Here is a 13,019-nt window from a genome sequence, read left to right on the forward strand (position 1 = left end):
ACTAATCCGATAAAGACAAGCCCCAATACGATTCATCTTGTGAGATAGCTAATTGCGAGTCATAACTTGTAGCACCTACATCACAACCTCATAAGGAAGACAATTAAACAATTTAACATGGTCCCATGACCATTTGAATTCATGAAGTCTTGCACCAAGTCTTTATCTAACGCCGAATTTACTACTCTATATGTAACATTAACCAAAGTTTTATCATCTAGCCATGTATCCTTTTAGAAATTTACTAACATAACATCTCCAATTACCCATCTGATAGTGGAAGTAAAAGTTAGCCATAATCGACTTAATGCAATCCACAAATTAGAAGCTCTTATTCTTTGAATGTTTTTTAGTCTTCAAAAAACATTAACTTTATATTTACCATTTAACACCTTAACCCAAAATGCATCCTGTCTATTCATAAGTTGCCATAATAACTTCAAAAGAAAGGCCTCATTCATAAGCTTCAACTTCCTTATTCCCATACCACCTTTATCCTTGAGTTGGCACAATTTATCCCAACAAATAAGATGAAGTTTTCTATGACTTTCATCACTTCCCCATAGAAAATTTCTGCAAAATCTCTCAATTTTCTGGCAAATGGTGAAGGGAATTGACATTGTTTACATTACATAGCTGGGAACAGTCATCAATACAAATTTAAGCAATGTGAGGCATCTTGCAAAAGAAAGCGTTGATGCTATCCAAGAACTAAGTTTATTACGAACTCTATCAACTAAATAATTAAATGAATGAATTCCCTTACAACCAGTCAATAATGGAACCCCAAGATATTTACCAAGATCATTAGAGTAATGGAAGCTTGAAACACTCATTAGATTATTGATGATACATCTACTCACATTTTTTGAACAATAAAATAAAGACTTTTCCACATTCACCTTTTGTCCAGATATACACAAAAATCATCAAGGACTCATTTTATCACTCTATCTGCTTAATTGAAGCCTCTGCAAAAAGTATAAGATCATCAACAAAAAAAAATGTGTCAAAAGTGGACACCTAGGACTTAACTTCACCGATTTCCATGTACCATTTGCAACAACTGCATTAATCCCATGAGCAAGTCTCTCAATGCACAATACAAACAAACAAGGAGATAAAAGATCTCCTTGTCTAACCCTCCTCGATGGGTTAAAAGATGTTGAATGGGAACCATTCCATAAAATCCTCGTATTACTACACTACCAACTCCGAGTCAATAAATTCACAATTTTATTAAGAATTCTAGCCTCCACTAATGTGTCGCAAATGAAAGGCCAATCATGCCTATCGTATGCCTTATCTAAATCTATCTTCAACATCATCCATCCAGTTCATCCCTATTTTTCCCAAAACGAATGCATCACTTCCTGAGCTACAATTATATTGTCTATAATTTGTCGCCCTAGTATAAACCTCACTTGTGGTCTTGCCACTAAAAAACTCATCAATTGTTTGAGTCTGTTAGTAACAACTTTCATTAAAACTTTAAATGCAACTACAAGAAAGCTAATAGGACAAAATTGAGAAATTACCTTCGGAGTAGACACTTTAGGAATTAAAACAATAAGTGAACTACACATATTATCTCCAATGTCACCACCCTCAAAAACATGTGATACATACTTAATTAGACTCTATCCAACAGTTGCCCATTGAGATTGAAAAAATAGAGCATGCAATCTGTCTAAACCCAAGGCTTTCAAAAACTTCATTTCAAACAAAGCACCATACCCTTTTTTACTTTCAATTGGACAAGTGAACCGTAAATAATCCTCATCACTGAGTGTGGGAAATGCACCTCTAATAGGGTAAGATGACAAGGTCTCGTTATCTTTCAAAAACAATTTCTAAAAAAATGCTACAGCTTGTAATTTAAAGTATCGACTAGTCATCACACCAGCAACCATTCTCATATCGTAATCTCAAGATCTTTAACTTGTTTCTTTTACGAGCCATACAGACTTGAAAATACTCAGTATTAGCGTCTCCAAACTTGACCATTCAATTTTAACTTTCTACATCCCAAAAACCTCCTATTGCCTAAGTACATTCGCATACTCTAATCTCAAGTTATTTTCCAACTCTCAAAGTCGATGAGATTGTCTATTCTCCAAAGCTTTTTCAAAATATCCCAAGCAAGCCAACAACTTTCTCTTCTTGTAAAAAAAATATTCCCAAATACCTCCTTATTCCATTTGGGAGCCTTAATAATAAAGCTCAAAATATCTGCAGCTAGATTATCTGAATTGTCCCATGCCTGCTGAACAAAATTACCAAAATCATTATGAGTTAACCATGCAGCCTAAAACTAACAAACAGATGATGGGTGGCGAATGTTGTTATCATCTAACACTACAAGTAGCGGTCAATGATTTGATTGCACTCGGGTAGGTGATGAACTACTGCCTCCTAAAGTAAAAGTCTCCATCCCATATTACAAATAGCCCTATCAATTCATTCCAATACCAATCTTCTTCACCAAGTGAATTTTGTTCCCTTGTAACCCAAATCCAACAACTCAAAATTATTAATAAACCTTTGAAATTGTGTACAAGGTCGACTCCTTCTCAGTGATCCTCCTACCTTCTTGTGATCAACGAGAAAGGCATTAAAATCTCCTATTAGTAACCACAGTTTATTAACACCACTACCAAATGTAAACAATTCCTCCTATAAATGCCGTCTAGTTGAACTATTGAGATTACCATACACTGCTGAAACAAGCCAAGTAGACCTAACAGGATACTCCACTGACAAACGTACACACTGAAAATGACTGCGAACCACTAAAACTTGAACATCATCTCACCAAAGAACTTAAATCCCTCTAGAAAAGCCAAATGCTTCAACCTTGTGAAAATCTGGTAAACTTTAGAGAATTAATTATTCTATCAACAACGCCTCCACTAACTTGAGGCTTAACTAACATGAAGATTGAAAAATTGTATTGAGCAATCCCATCATTCATCATTGCAATAAAATCACTACTTCCTGCACCCTAACAATTCCACATAAAAACGTTTAGGCCCATAATTATATTATAAATATAAAAAATAGATTAAGAGTTCAAAGAACCCTTATTGTTACCCTTGACCATCATGTCATTATTCATTTATTGGAATATCATATCACCCAATGTTAACCTAAAGCCTCTTTTGTCACTATCTAATGTAATACATCTGTAGAGGTTGATAACGTTGTTCTTTTTGGCTCATGCTATCTTTTTTAGTGAAAGGTTTTATGGCTGAACAACACCAAACTTATCAGGTACCTTACCATACTTCTTTGATACACGGATACCCTTGAGCTTCTCAACCATCACGTCACGTTCCACTGGTTTACTTAATGGCCTAGTAGTAAAATTATTTTCAACTGCTCTCCCACTCAGCGTAACAATCGAATCCTTTAAAGGGTCAAGTACCCTTTTTTGGGCTTAACGATCAGTTTTTCTAGAGTCACTATTTGTATTTTTGAATACTGTTTGGGTTTTGTCAACCCTATCTACATTTTTATATTCATCTTTTGTCTCTAATGATATTTCATTGGGTTGTTCAATCGTAAGGTCCCCAACATTACTCTTATTAATACTTGTGTCAACCTTATTAAAACGTGTGCTTCTACTAAAGTTAATGGCTTGCTCGACCTATTTTACTTTTGCTCCCATTTTGTTTCAGTGGCATGTCTTTTTTTGTGGAAGAAATTCCACTCACAACATTTTGTGTTTTCCTTTCATGCACAAGCACCACATCAGTCACATTATTGTCAACTTGTGAATTAAGCACATCAATAAGAGTCTCATTCAATATTGCAAATCAAGGACCAAACCTTGCTTGGTTGTTATCCACAATTACTGCTTACAATTTGTTCTTCCCATCATATCCTTTCAACTTTCTCCTACTGACTAACATCCAAGGGTCATTTCAACTTTCTCATACTGACTAAAATCCAAGGGTCATATGGTGAGGTCTCTTGTTATTGTTCATCAACTCTTCCTTCCTCATCTACACTAGCAAGCTGAGTAACTTATTTTTTTTTACATTCGTCTTGGTCATGTCCATACAATCCACACACAAAACAAACCCTAGGGAGACATTCATACTCAATCTTCCGCAATTTCCCTTACACATAGACAAATGGTACCAAGGGCTTTGTTAAATCCAATTCCACCTCAAGTCTTGCAAATTTTGCCTTTTTTTCTAAGCATGTGTTACAATCAATCTTTAGCAAACGGCTTAAGAGAAATGCTAGTCTTCTCAACACTGACTTATGGTACAGATGGAACGACATTCCTGGAAATCTAATCCAAGCTACCACAACAGTAAGGTCACTTGTACCTCACACATAATTTGGTGTCCATGGGTGCATTAACAAATAACTTCCCTGTATCACCTAGGGATCATCTAAAAGAGCCCTAATATAATCCCTTTCATCTGAAAATTTGACCAAAAAGCTTTCATCATCCAAATCAACCACTAAATATTTGCCCCTAGGATTCCACATAGAGACAATCTTATCACATAAGAGTCTGTAAGAGATTGGGCAACCCAGCATTCTAACTACAACTAATATGCTTCAACGATTGATAAGGTCCTCGTACTTATTATTCAAAATTTTAAGTGTAGGAAAACCATCTATTGTATCTTCCAAAACATCCTTTGAGCCATCTCCAAGGTTGTTTACATTTTCCAAATTGCTTTTGTCATTTCCATCAGGTTCACTCGCCATATCCTCATCAGAAAATAAGTTGCCTTCCAATTACAGAGGCTCATTTTCTAAGTTCATTAACACATCCCTAAAGGAGGGATTGTTATGCATGGTCACCGCTGGCATTATACTCAGATCGGCCACATTCTCCTCCCTCAAACGCACCTTTTTTTAGATTTATCGTCTAAGATATGAGGCGTAGGTTTTTTTGCCAAAGAGTCCTCAGCAGTCGTCATTCTTTTGTGTGAGGAGTTTAATATACTTTTACCATCATTTAATAAATGAATGATAAAAGAATATTTGGTGAGAGATAAAAAAAATATTTTAATATTTTATTATTTTTAATCAAATTAAAAAATGTAGTGATACAATTACACTTAAAAACTAATGGAATTTGTTATCTATCACTTTAAATAAAATAATTAATTTCAGTCTTATTCCATTTATTATTGTATTTAAATTTGCAATCGAATTTGGTGTAACGAATTAAATAATTAAAATTTCTTATGAGCATGCTTCATATAATATATATATATATATATATATATATATATTTTATATAAATTATAATATATANTATAAATTATACCTTTTGGATTTGATGTAAACAACTTATTTTACGGCACATTAGAAAATTTTAAATTTTGACTATTAATCATATAATTTTGTTTAATAAATTCAGTTATCGTAATCTATCAAAAATAAAATGAAATGAATCTTTGGTGAAAATATAAGAAAATAACCAAATGTCACTACTTATTCGAAAATCACAAATTATCTTTTAATTTCAAAGTTTTCTTTTTTCCACATCTTTTTTTAATATTTAGAAATCACAAAGTAAGTTGATTAAGAAAATTTAATTAAGTAGATTAACTATACCTTCTTCATTTGAACTAAAAGAAGGGAGAACAAGGCAGAAAAAAAAAAGCTTCATAGTTGTAGCAAAGTTATCCCAAATTGCCATTGTGGAGAAACGACATATTTGAGGACTTCATGGACGGTTCAAAATCCTTAAAAAAAAAAAGGAATTGAAGTTTTTTTCTTGGCATAATATCTAAAAAAAGTCCTAAAATTATTTTAAAAATTCAAATAAGTCTTTATATTTTTATTACATTCAACCAAACCTTTATACTTTTATTTTAAGCCAAATAAGCTTCTATATTTTTATTTTGAATCAAATAAGCTCTTATGACTAATGATTGACCTAATTAGCTCTTATGACTGATGATCGACACTAACGTGACATACTGACATATCATAATTGATGATGATGTGGCATGTTAATATATCATAATTGATTATGACGTGACATGCTAATTTAGCATGTTAATATATCATAATTGATTATGACGTGACATGCTAATTTAGCATGATAACATGATTTTGTGACATTTTTCATCCTCCACATTAATGTCATGTGGATATAAAATGATCAGTGGCATTTTGACTAATGACACTTAGTCAATCATTAGTCATAAAAGTTTATTTGATCCAAAATAAAAGTACATGAGTTTGATTGTACGCAATAAAAAAATAAAGATTTATTTAAATTTTTTTGAATAATTGAGGGGCTTATTTGAGCATTATGCTTTTTTATTTTTAGCCAATTAAATTTTATGATGTTGAGTTTATAAACTATAACTCGACTATTTTATGAACTAAGTTAAAAGTAGCAAGCTATGAAAAGTAAACTGTAAATAGTTAAAATAATGCCATAATACTAGACAACTTCTTATTGCTAACCAACACATCTATTAATATACAGAAACATTTACTTCTGGCCAACATCACCCGTAAACCATAATAAGAATTATACAAAACCAAGTTCAACATATTCTTGACAACATCAACCTTAACTAAAAAAAAAAACCCTTAAAACATACTGTCACCTTCATTATCAGCCATAAAACATAAACTAGAGATTATGCAAACTATTTATGGCCACTTTATCAATTTTCACTACATAGAGAAGAGATTGGCTTGGTTCCAGAACTTTTCCTTTTCTTTTCTCACTTGTATTAGTTCCCCTCGCCTGTGCACCATGACAAGAAACTCCACCCTTAGTTTAAGCAATTAGAGTAAACCTTCCCTTACCTATGTATCAACCCAAATAAAAGCCTACTAAAGTAGCCCTTCTTTTTCTTTTACCAATAAGAGTAGCAGTAGTACCAACACAAGTAGCACCATTCCTTGGCAATAAAATATGTGCCAATTGAAGCAACTTTTCCCCTAGCAAAAGTGTAGGCAAAAATAAGTGTTGCCTTTCCTCTACGAGCAGCAACAACAACAGTTGAAATGGAAATAATATCAGTTCCTCCTTTACTTACAATAGCCCTTTCTTTTCCCTTGGAACCTGCAACAAGAACATAAGCAGTTCTTCTTCTTCCAATAGTAAATTCAATAGCATCTTTTCCTTTACCAATATTAGAAATAAAAGCACATTTTCCCCTGTTAGCCTTTCCCCCACCTTTTCCATGTCCCTATGCAGTAGCTCTAGCTTGTAACTTTTTTTTAAAACAATCTTCCCCAAGTAACACTATCCTATATTCCAACATGATTATACAAGTCCTTGTATGCTATGGTTTAGGTTATTATTATTAAAATAAAATAACAAAGCTATTACTATAAATTCATATCTACAATTATTTGTAGCTACATCTAACAATACTTCATCCATGTTTTAACATGGGGTATGGCTACTACCTTGTTACACAAAAACGTATGCAAGATTTATCCTTTGACAGTTGCAATCAGAGTCATGGACATCTCTAAAATGTGTTGCTGCAATATTCACGTCCAACATACATTCTACTATGAACTCATGTCTTGTTGTTGGCTGTGTGTTTTTGTTTACTTTCGATGCATTATTAGTTGTTTTTGATTGGCTAAGTGGTTAGCATTTTATGTTGTTTTCCACAAAAATCATGTTTTTATTTTATTGCATTTCCAATAATTAAAGTATAGTTACAAGTAATTTATACTTGCAAATTCTATCTGATCTTTTTTACAAAAATAATAATTATAATACTTGCATGTAATCTTGAGCTTGTACATTTCTATCCACTCCTGCATAAACATTGACATTAGTTTGCACCAACTTAGGTACTGCTCTACATTTCTAGCTTCAATGTTGCTTATCTACATTTCAAGCCTTATAAAGGATCCATTCTCTCTTCAATGACTCTTCTATAACATGTCTTGGAATTGTGTCCAAATTCTCAAACGTCTAACCAGCCATTTGTATTCCATGTCTACATAGTTTATTAATACCACCAACTTGGTTTTCAAGTTCTATAACACTTTTCTCCTTTTAATTGAGTGTCTTCCTTTTTATGCTTTATCATTAGAGACTTAATAGGATCTTCAACAACTTCTGGCCATTTTTTAAGGTCATAAACGAGGTTAATCACATTTTCGTAAACCTTTATGTAAGTCTTAATATTATAACATTCATGAACATACTGGGTCCTCGTGATTATGAAGTATAACAGAAACTCTATGTGGACATGGGATATCATTAAACTTCTATCCCCCTACAACTATAAGTTTTTTCCTCAATGTCAACCACAAACTAGGATGCCTAACTTGATATTTAAGGCCATTAGAAGGTTGTGGCCAACAAACATTAACTTGTGTCTTAATTTCTACCTTTTTTTAAAAAATAAAATTAGTATAAATAGGGCTATTATGTTTTTTCAAGCATCCTTCTTTATAAAAAGCCTATTCATTAACTTGCATCTAATAATTTCAAGCATGGTTGTTATAGGTTTACCTCTTGTCTCTAGAATCCATTTGTTCAAATACTTGCATAGATCGTTTAACAACATGTCACACTTGAGGAATTCAAGAATTCCTTAATTTGTTACCTAGTCCAAGTAAATAAAGGCTTCTCTGCAAAACATTTCCATGCTTTCTCTAACATTCTCCAATTCATTCATCCAAGAATTAAGCTCTGCACTATAGCTAGCTTTGACAACATTTTATAAATAATCCTAGAGTGTCTTCTCTGTAAACCGAGTATCACTGAAATGAGTGTAAAAGTGCCTCACACAATTCTTTTACTCTATCACAATAAACATTACTGTTGTTGAAATTGATCTCAATAAACATTCTATAGAATAATCCTAGAACTAACTCCATGATTTTTTAGTTTCACCCTCTACCATTGCATAGGCAATAAGGAAAATACAATTATTGGGATTAATTTCAACAACAATCAATAGCTAACATCCATATCTTATTTTCATCCAAGTTCCATCTATATGCTTATGACAAGTCTACAAGTAGCTAAAAAACCTCCTTTTCAAGCATTTAAACAAATAAACATTCTATAGAATAAGCCATTATGAGTGTTTAATTTCATTGTTGAGCCAACATTGGAGTACATTCTCTTTTCACAGTAAAATCTTAACTTTATATTTTGCTACCTCTTTGAGCCCTCTATTTTTTTCTACACCAATCAACTTTGCTTTATAGCATATAGTTCAAGGTAAATCAATGTTAAATTCTTTTAGTATAGTACCTCAAATGCTCTGCAAACTCCATTGTGGATTATACCTAAACATATCTAGGCATTTATTTGCAATCAACTTAGCATCAATGTACTTATTGACAAACTCCTTACTAAATTGGTGCTCATCACAACACCTTTTTATTTGTAATGTCTTCCCATCTACATATAAATATGCATCTAACCCATAGACACCATTTCTTACAATAACTCTTTCTTTGTCATTCTTGTCAATGTCTATACCCACCCTGTGAATTATAGATTGTAGTTTGATTACCTTTTCCTACTCCTTAAAATCTCTGAACAACATTCTTAAGCAAAATGCAGTGTTTCAAATCAACTTCTGCATTGAACTTTGACAAAATGTCACGTTTACTTATAAAGCGTACGTTATCTCTGTTACAATCATCTTTAACTATTTGTTCCATCTTCAATTTTGAACTTGAACTGATAGTATCAAAAAACATTTCTCCTTACCTTTGAACGTCTTTAGTTATCACATCTTTGTAATGCATATAATCCAAATAAATTTCAATTAAAAGTTTGTTCTTATCCACATTAATCACTTTGGTAAAATCTTTTAAAAATAAGCAATTTGGCAAAATAATAAAAACATTAAATTGATGTTGACATAAGATACACATTCTTAAGTGGCTTAACAAAATATCGAAACAAATAGCAAAGTATAATTTTAAACTAAGTAAATAATATAGCATGCACAAACATTGACAATATTTTCAACATATTGTAGACATCATTTTCAATTTTATTAATCTCTATTTATTTTTACCACTTTTTATGATTCGTTTATTTTATTGATAATTTAGTTTTAGGTTCATGGGCTCACATTAGATCCAAATTCCACAACAGGGCTCGTGTCTAAGTTTGGAGGGCCTATAAGTCCATATTCATTTTAGTCTAGGCCTAAAATACATGAATTATTTTTAAAGCCTTGTTTTGGTTTTTCTATTCAAAGCCTTCTAGTTAAACAAGATTTGCAAAATTTATCAAAACTAAAATGAATCTAACATTGAAGCTAAAACCATATTAGGGAATTAAAACAAAGGAACAAGAAGAACATTCTGGAATAAAAATTGAAAGACCAACTGACTAGAAAAAAACAAAAAAGGACAACAAAATGCCTTCTACTAAGAGCGTTTTCATGCCCTAGCAGAAGCCAGCACACAGGAAAATTAACGGCCAATCAAAGAGTACCCAAAATGGCACCCTTTTGAATCGTATATATACAACAATACATCACCAAATGAAGGGCTTGAAGAAAAAACCCTAGAGGTAGAAACCCTAGGAAAAAAAAAGAGAGAGAAACCCTAGAACCTTAAATATTTTTAAAAATCCTAAAAAAAAATTTTGATAAAAAACTCTATCTGAAAAACCAACCCTAGTTTCCACCAGCCACAAATAACCACAATCAGAGAACAAAAGCAAAAAAACAAAAAACAAAACCAAACACAAAAAGTGATAAAGCAATGCTATAGGGAGTTTCTTTTCTAGTTTTGTAAGGTTTAGGAGTTTTAAGGCTTCATAGTTTTTTTTTCTTTTTCTATTTCAATCAAGGAAGAAAATAGGTGGAGATTGGTGATATAAACAGCTGAGCAACAATAGTTTTAGGGGTGAGAAGTTAAAATTTGGGTTAGGCTTTGAAGAGGAGAAAATAAGGTCGCTTGAGTAGAAAAAGAAAGTGATGGGAAAAATGAAGAGAAAGAAAGAAAAGAGAGATTAAATAGCTAGGTTGGTTTCTAAATGACGATGTTGTAGGGAATAGAAAGAGAGCCTTAGAAGCTGCTAAAATTGCAGCATTTTGAGGAAAAAGAGACCGGCCTTTTGAAACAATCCGTAGGCTTTCAAAAGCCTAGTCACCAAAATCAATTCAAGCTTGAAGATAAGTGAAGCCTACTCTCTTATGCTTTTGGTTTAATTTCTAGGCTTGAGATTATTGAGTTTGTTTGTCTGGCTTGCGTGTGTTTGGGTTCAATAGAACTTAAGGAATGAAAAAATGAAGTAAGATTTTTATATAGATAAAATAAATAAAAAATATAAGAAGATTTACTTTAAAAATAATGAACCTTGAGAGTAGAAAAGCATAAGTTGTGGATAGGTGAAAAGGAATATATTTAGTTAAAAAAAATTTATGGAAAAGAAATAAATTTTTGGTTATGAAAATTCATCGATAAATAAAACATATGTAGAAAAGAAATGAACATCTAGTCATGAAATGTTAGATAGAAATAAAATATAGGAAAAATAAATATTTAGTTATAGAAATAGATTTAACTATATGTATATAGGAAAAATGGATATTTAGCTCTAATATATATTTAAAAAGAAATTTAAAATATAGAAAAATAAAATATTAGAAATAATCATAAAATGTTTAGTTATGCAAAGTTTAAATAGACATAAAGAAAAGGATGAAATACATTAGGGAAAATATAAAATTAAAAAATAATAAAATAATATAGAATAATATCAAATTATGTGAAATAGGTAGCTTTATGTAAAATCAAGATGGGTACAAATAAATTGAGGGAATGAAAATAGGATAAGATAAAAATTATTGGTATAAACGGGATAATTATTTGACTTAATACCGATAATGGAATATTCGTTCGGGACGCGAGAAGTCACTATCTTGAATTACTTTTTTTAGGTGAAGGATTTTGGTTAAGACTCCACTAATACGATGGGGGGGTTTTAATTTCGAGTATCAATATTTATAATCCTAAATCAATATAAAAGAAATTCTAAATAAAAAATATTAATCAAATAAAAAACATAGAAACAAAAAAGAAATAATATAAAAAATAATAATGATAATAATAACAAACACAAAAGAGAATAGAGGAAACATATAGCTTTAAATTAATGTAGAGTTGTAAAAAATTTAAAAAATAATATTTATGATGATAAAAAATAAAATTTAAATTTTGAAAAATGAGAAAGGTAGACAAAAAAATAAAATGTCTAACTATATATGACACAATTAGGAAAAAATAATACAATAAGTAAACAAATGATTTTGCTTTCTAGGGATTAAAAAAATAAAATGCTTGAAATAAATAAGGATAATATAGTGAATAGAAGATTTCAAAAATGGTAGACTTATAGAGATAATGATTAATAATAATTTATTGCATGACACGAGTCATCATTGCATTTTTTAAATGTCACAGCATATCGATATTTTTGTGCATGCAAGCGAAGGCCCGATGATGGGACTTCTCGAGAGAGGTTGCGAAGACAAGTTCTTTCGAAAAATTTCCTAGGTGAAAGGATACCTTCGAGTCCCACCAGTTTGATAGAAGGGCTCGATGAATGTTTGTAATAAAAGGATTTTGTTCATATTAGGGTTTACATTCATGAAGAAAAAAATTATTATTTTTACCTACAAGTGATCACCCCGATGATGGGATTTGCTCGATAAACTTACGAAAGCGAGCTTTTTTGAGTAATTTTGTATAATACCCCGTACTTCAATATAGTGTCTAATTGTGAAGCCTCGACCTCCATAGATGCGTCCCTAGAGGTAGACTGTTGAGTGCATCAAATTCATATATTTAATGGGAGATTAAATACCTAATTAGTCTAAGTTAGATTAGATTTACGATTGTATTTAGGTATTTTTATTTATTTTATTAGTTTAGTTAATTTATGTTTAAATGTTTATTTTGAGTTAATGATGCTAGTTTTACATTATTTATAATTATTTTATGTTTTTATAGGAGTAGGATCAAAAATAATTTCAATTGGTGAAGAAAGGTGCATAATTAATTATTGCTCT

This window comes from Theobroma cacao, chromosome 9, assembly GCF_000208745.1.
Source record: "Theobroma cacao cultivar B97-61/B2 chromosome 9, Criollo_cocoa_genome_V2, whole genome shotgun sequence".
Classification (NCBI taxonomy): Eukaryota; Viridiplantae; Streptophyta; class Magnoliopsida; order Malvales; family Malvaceae; genus Theobroma; species Theobroma cacao.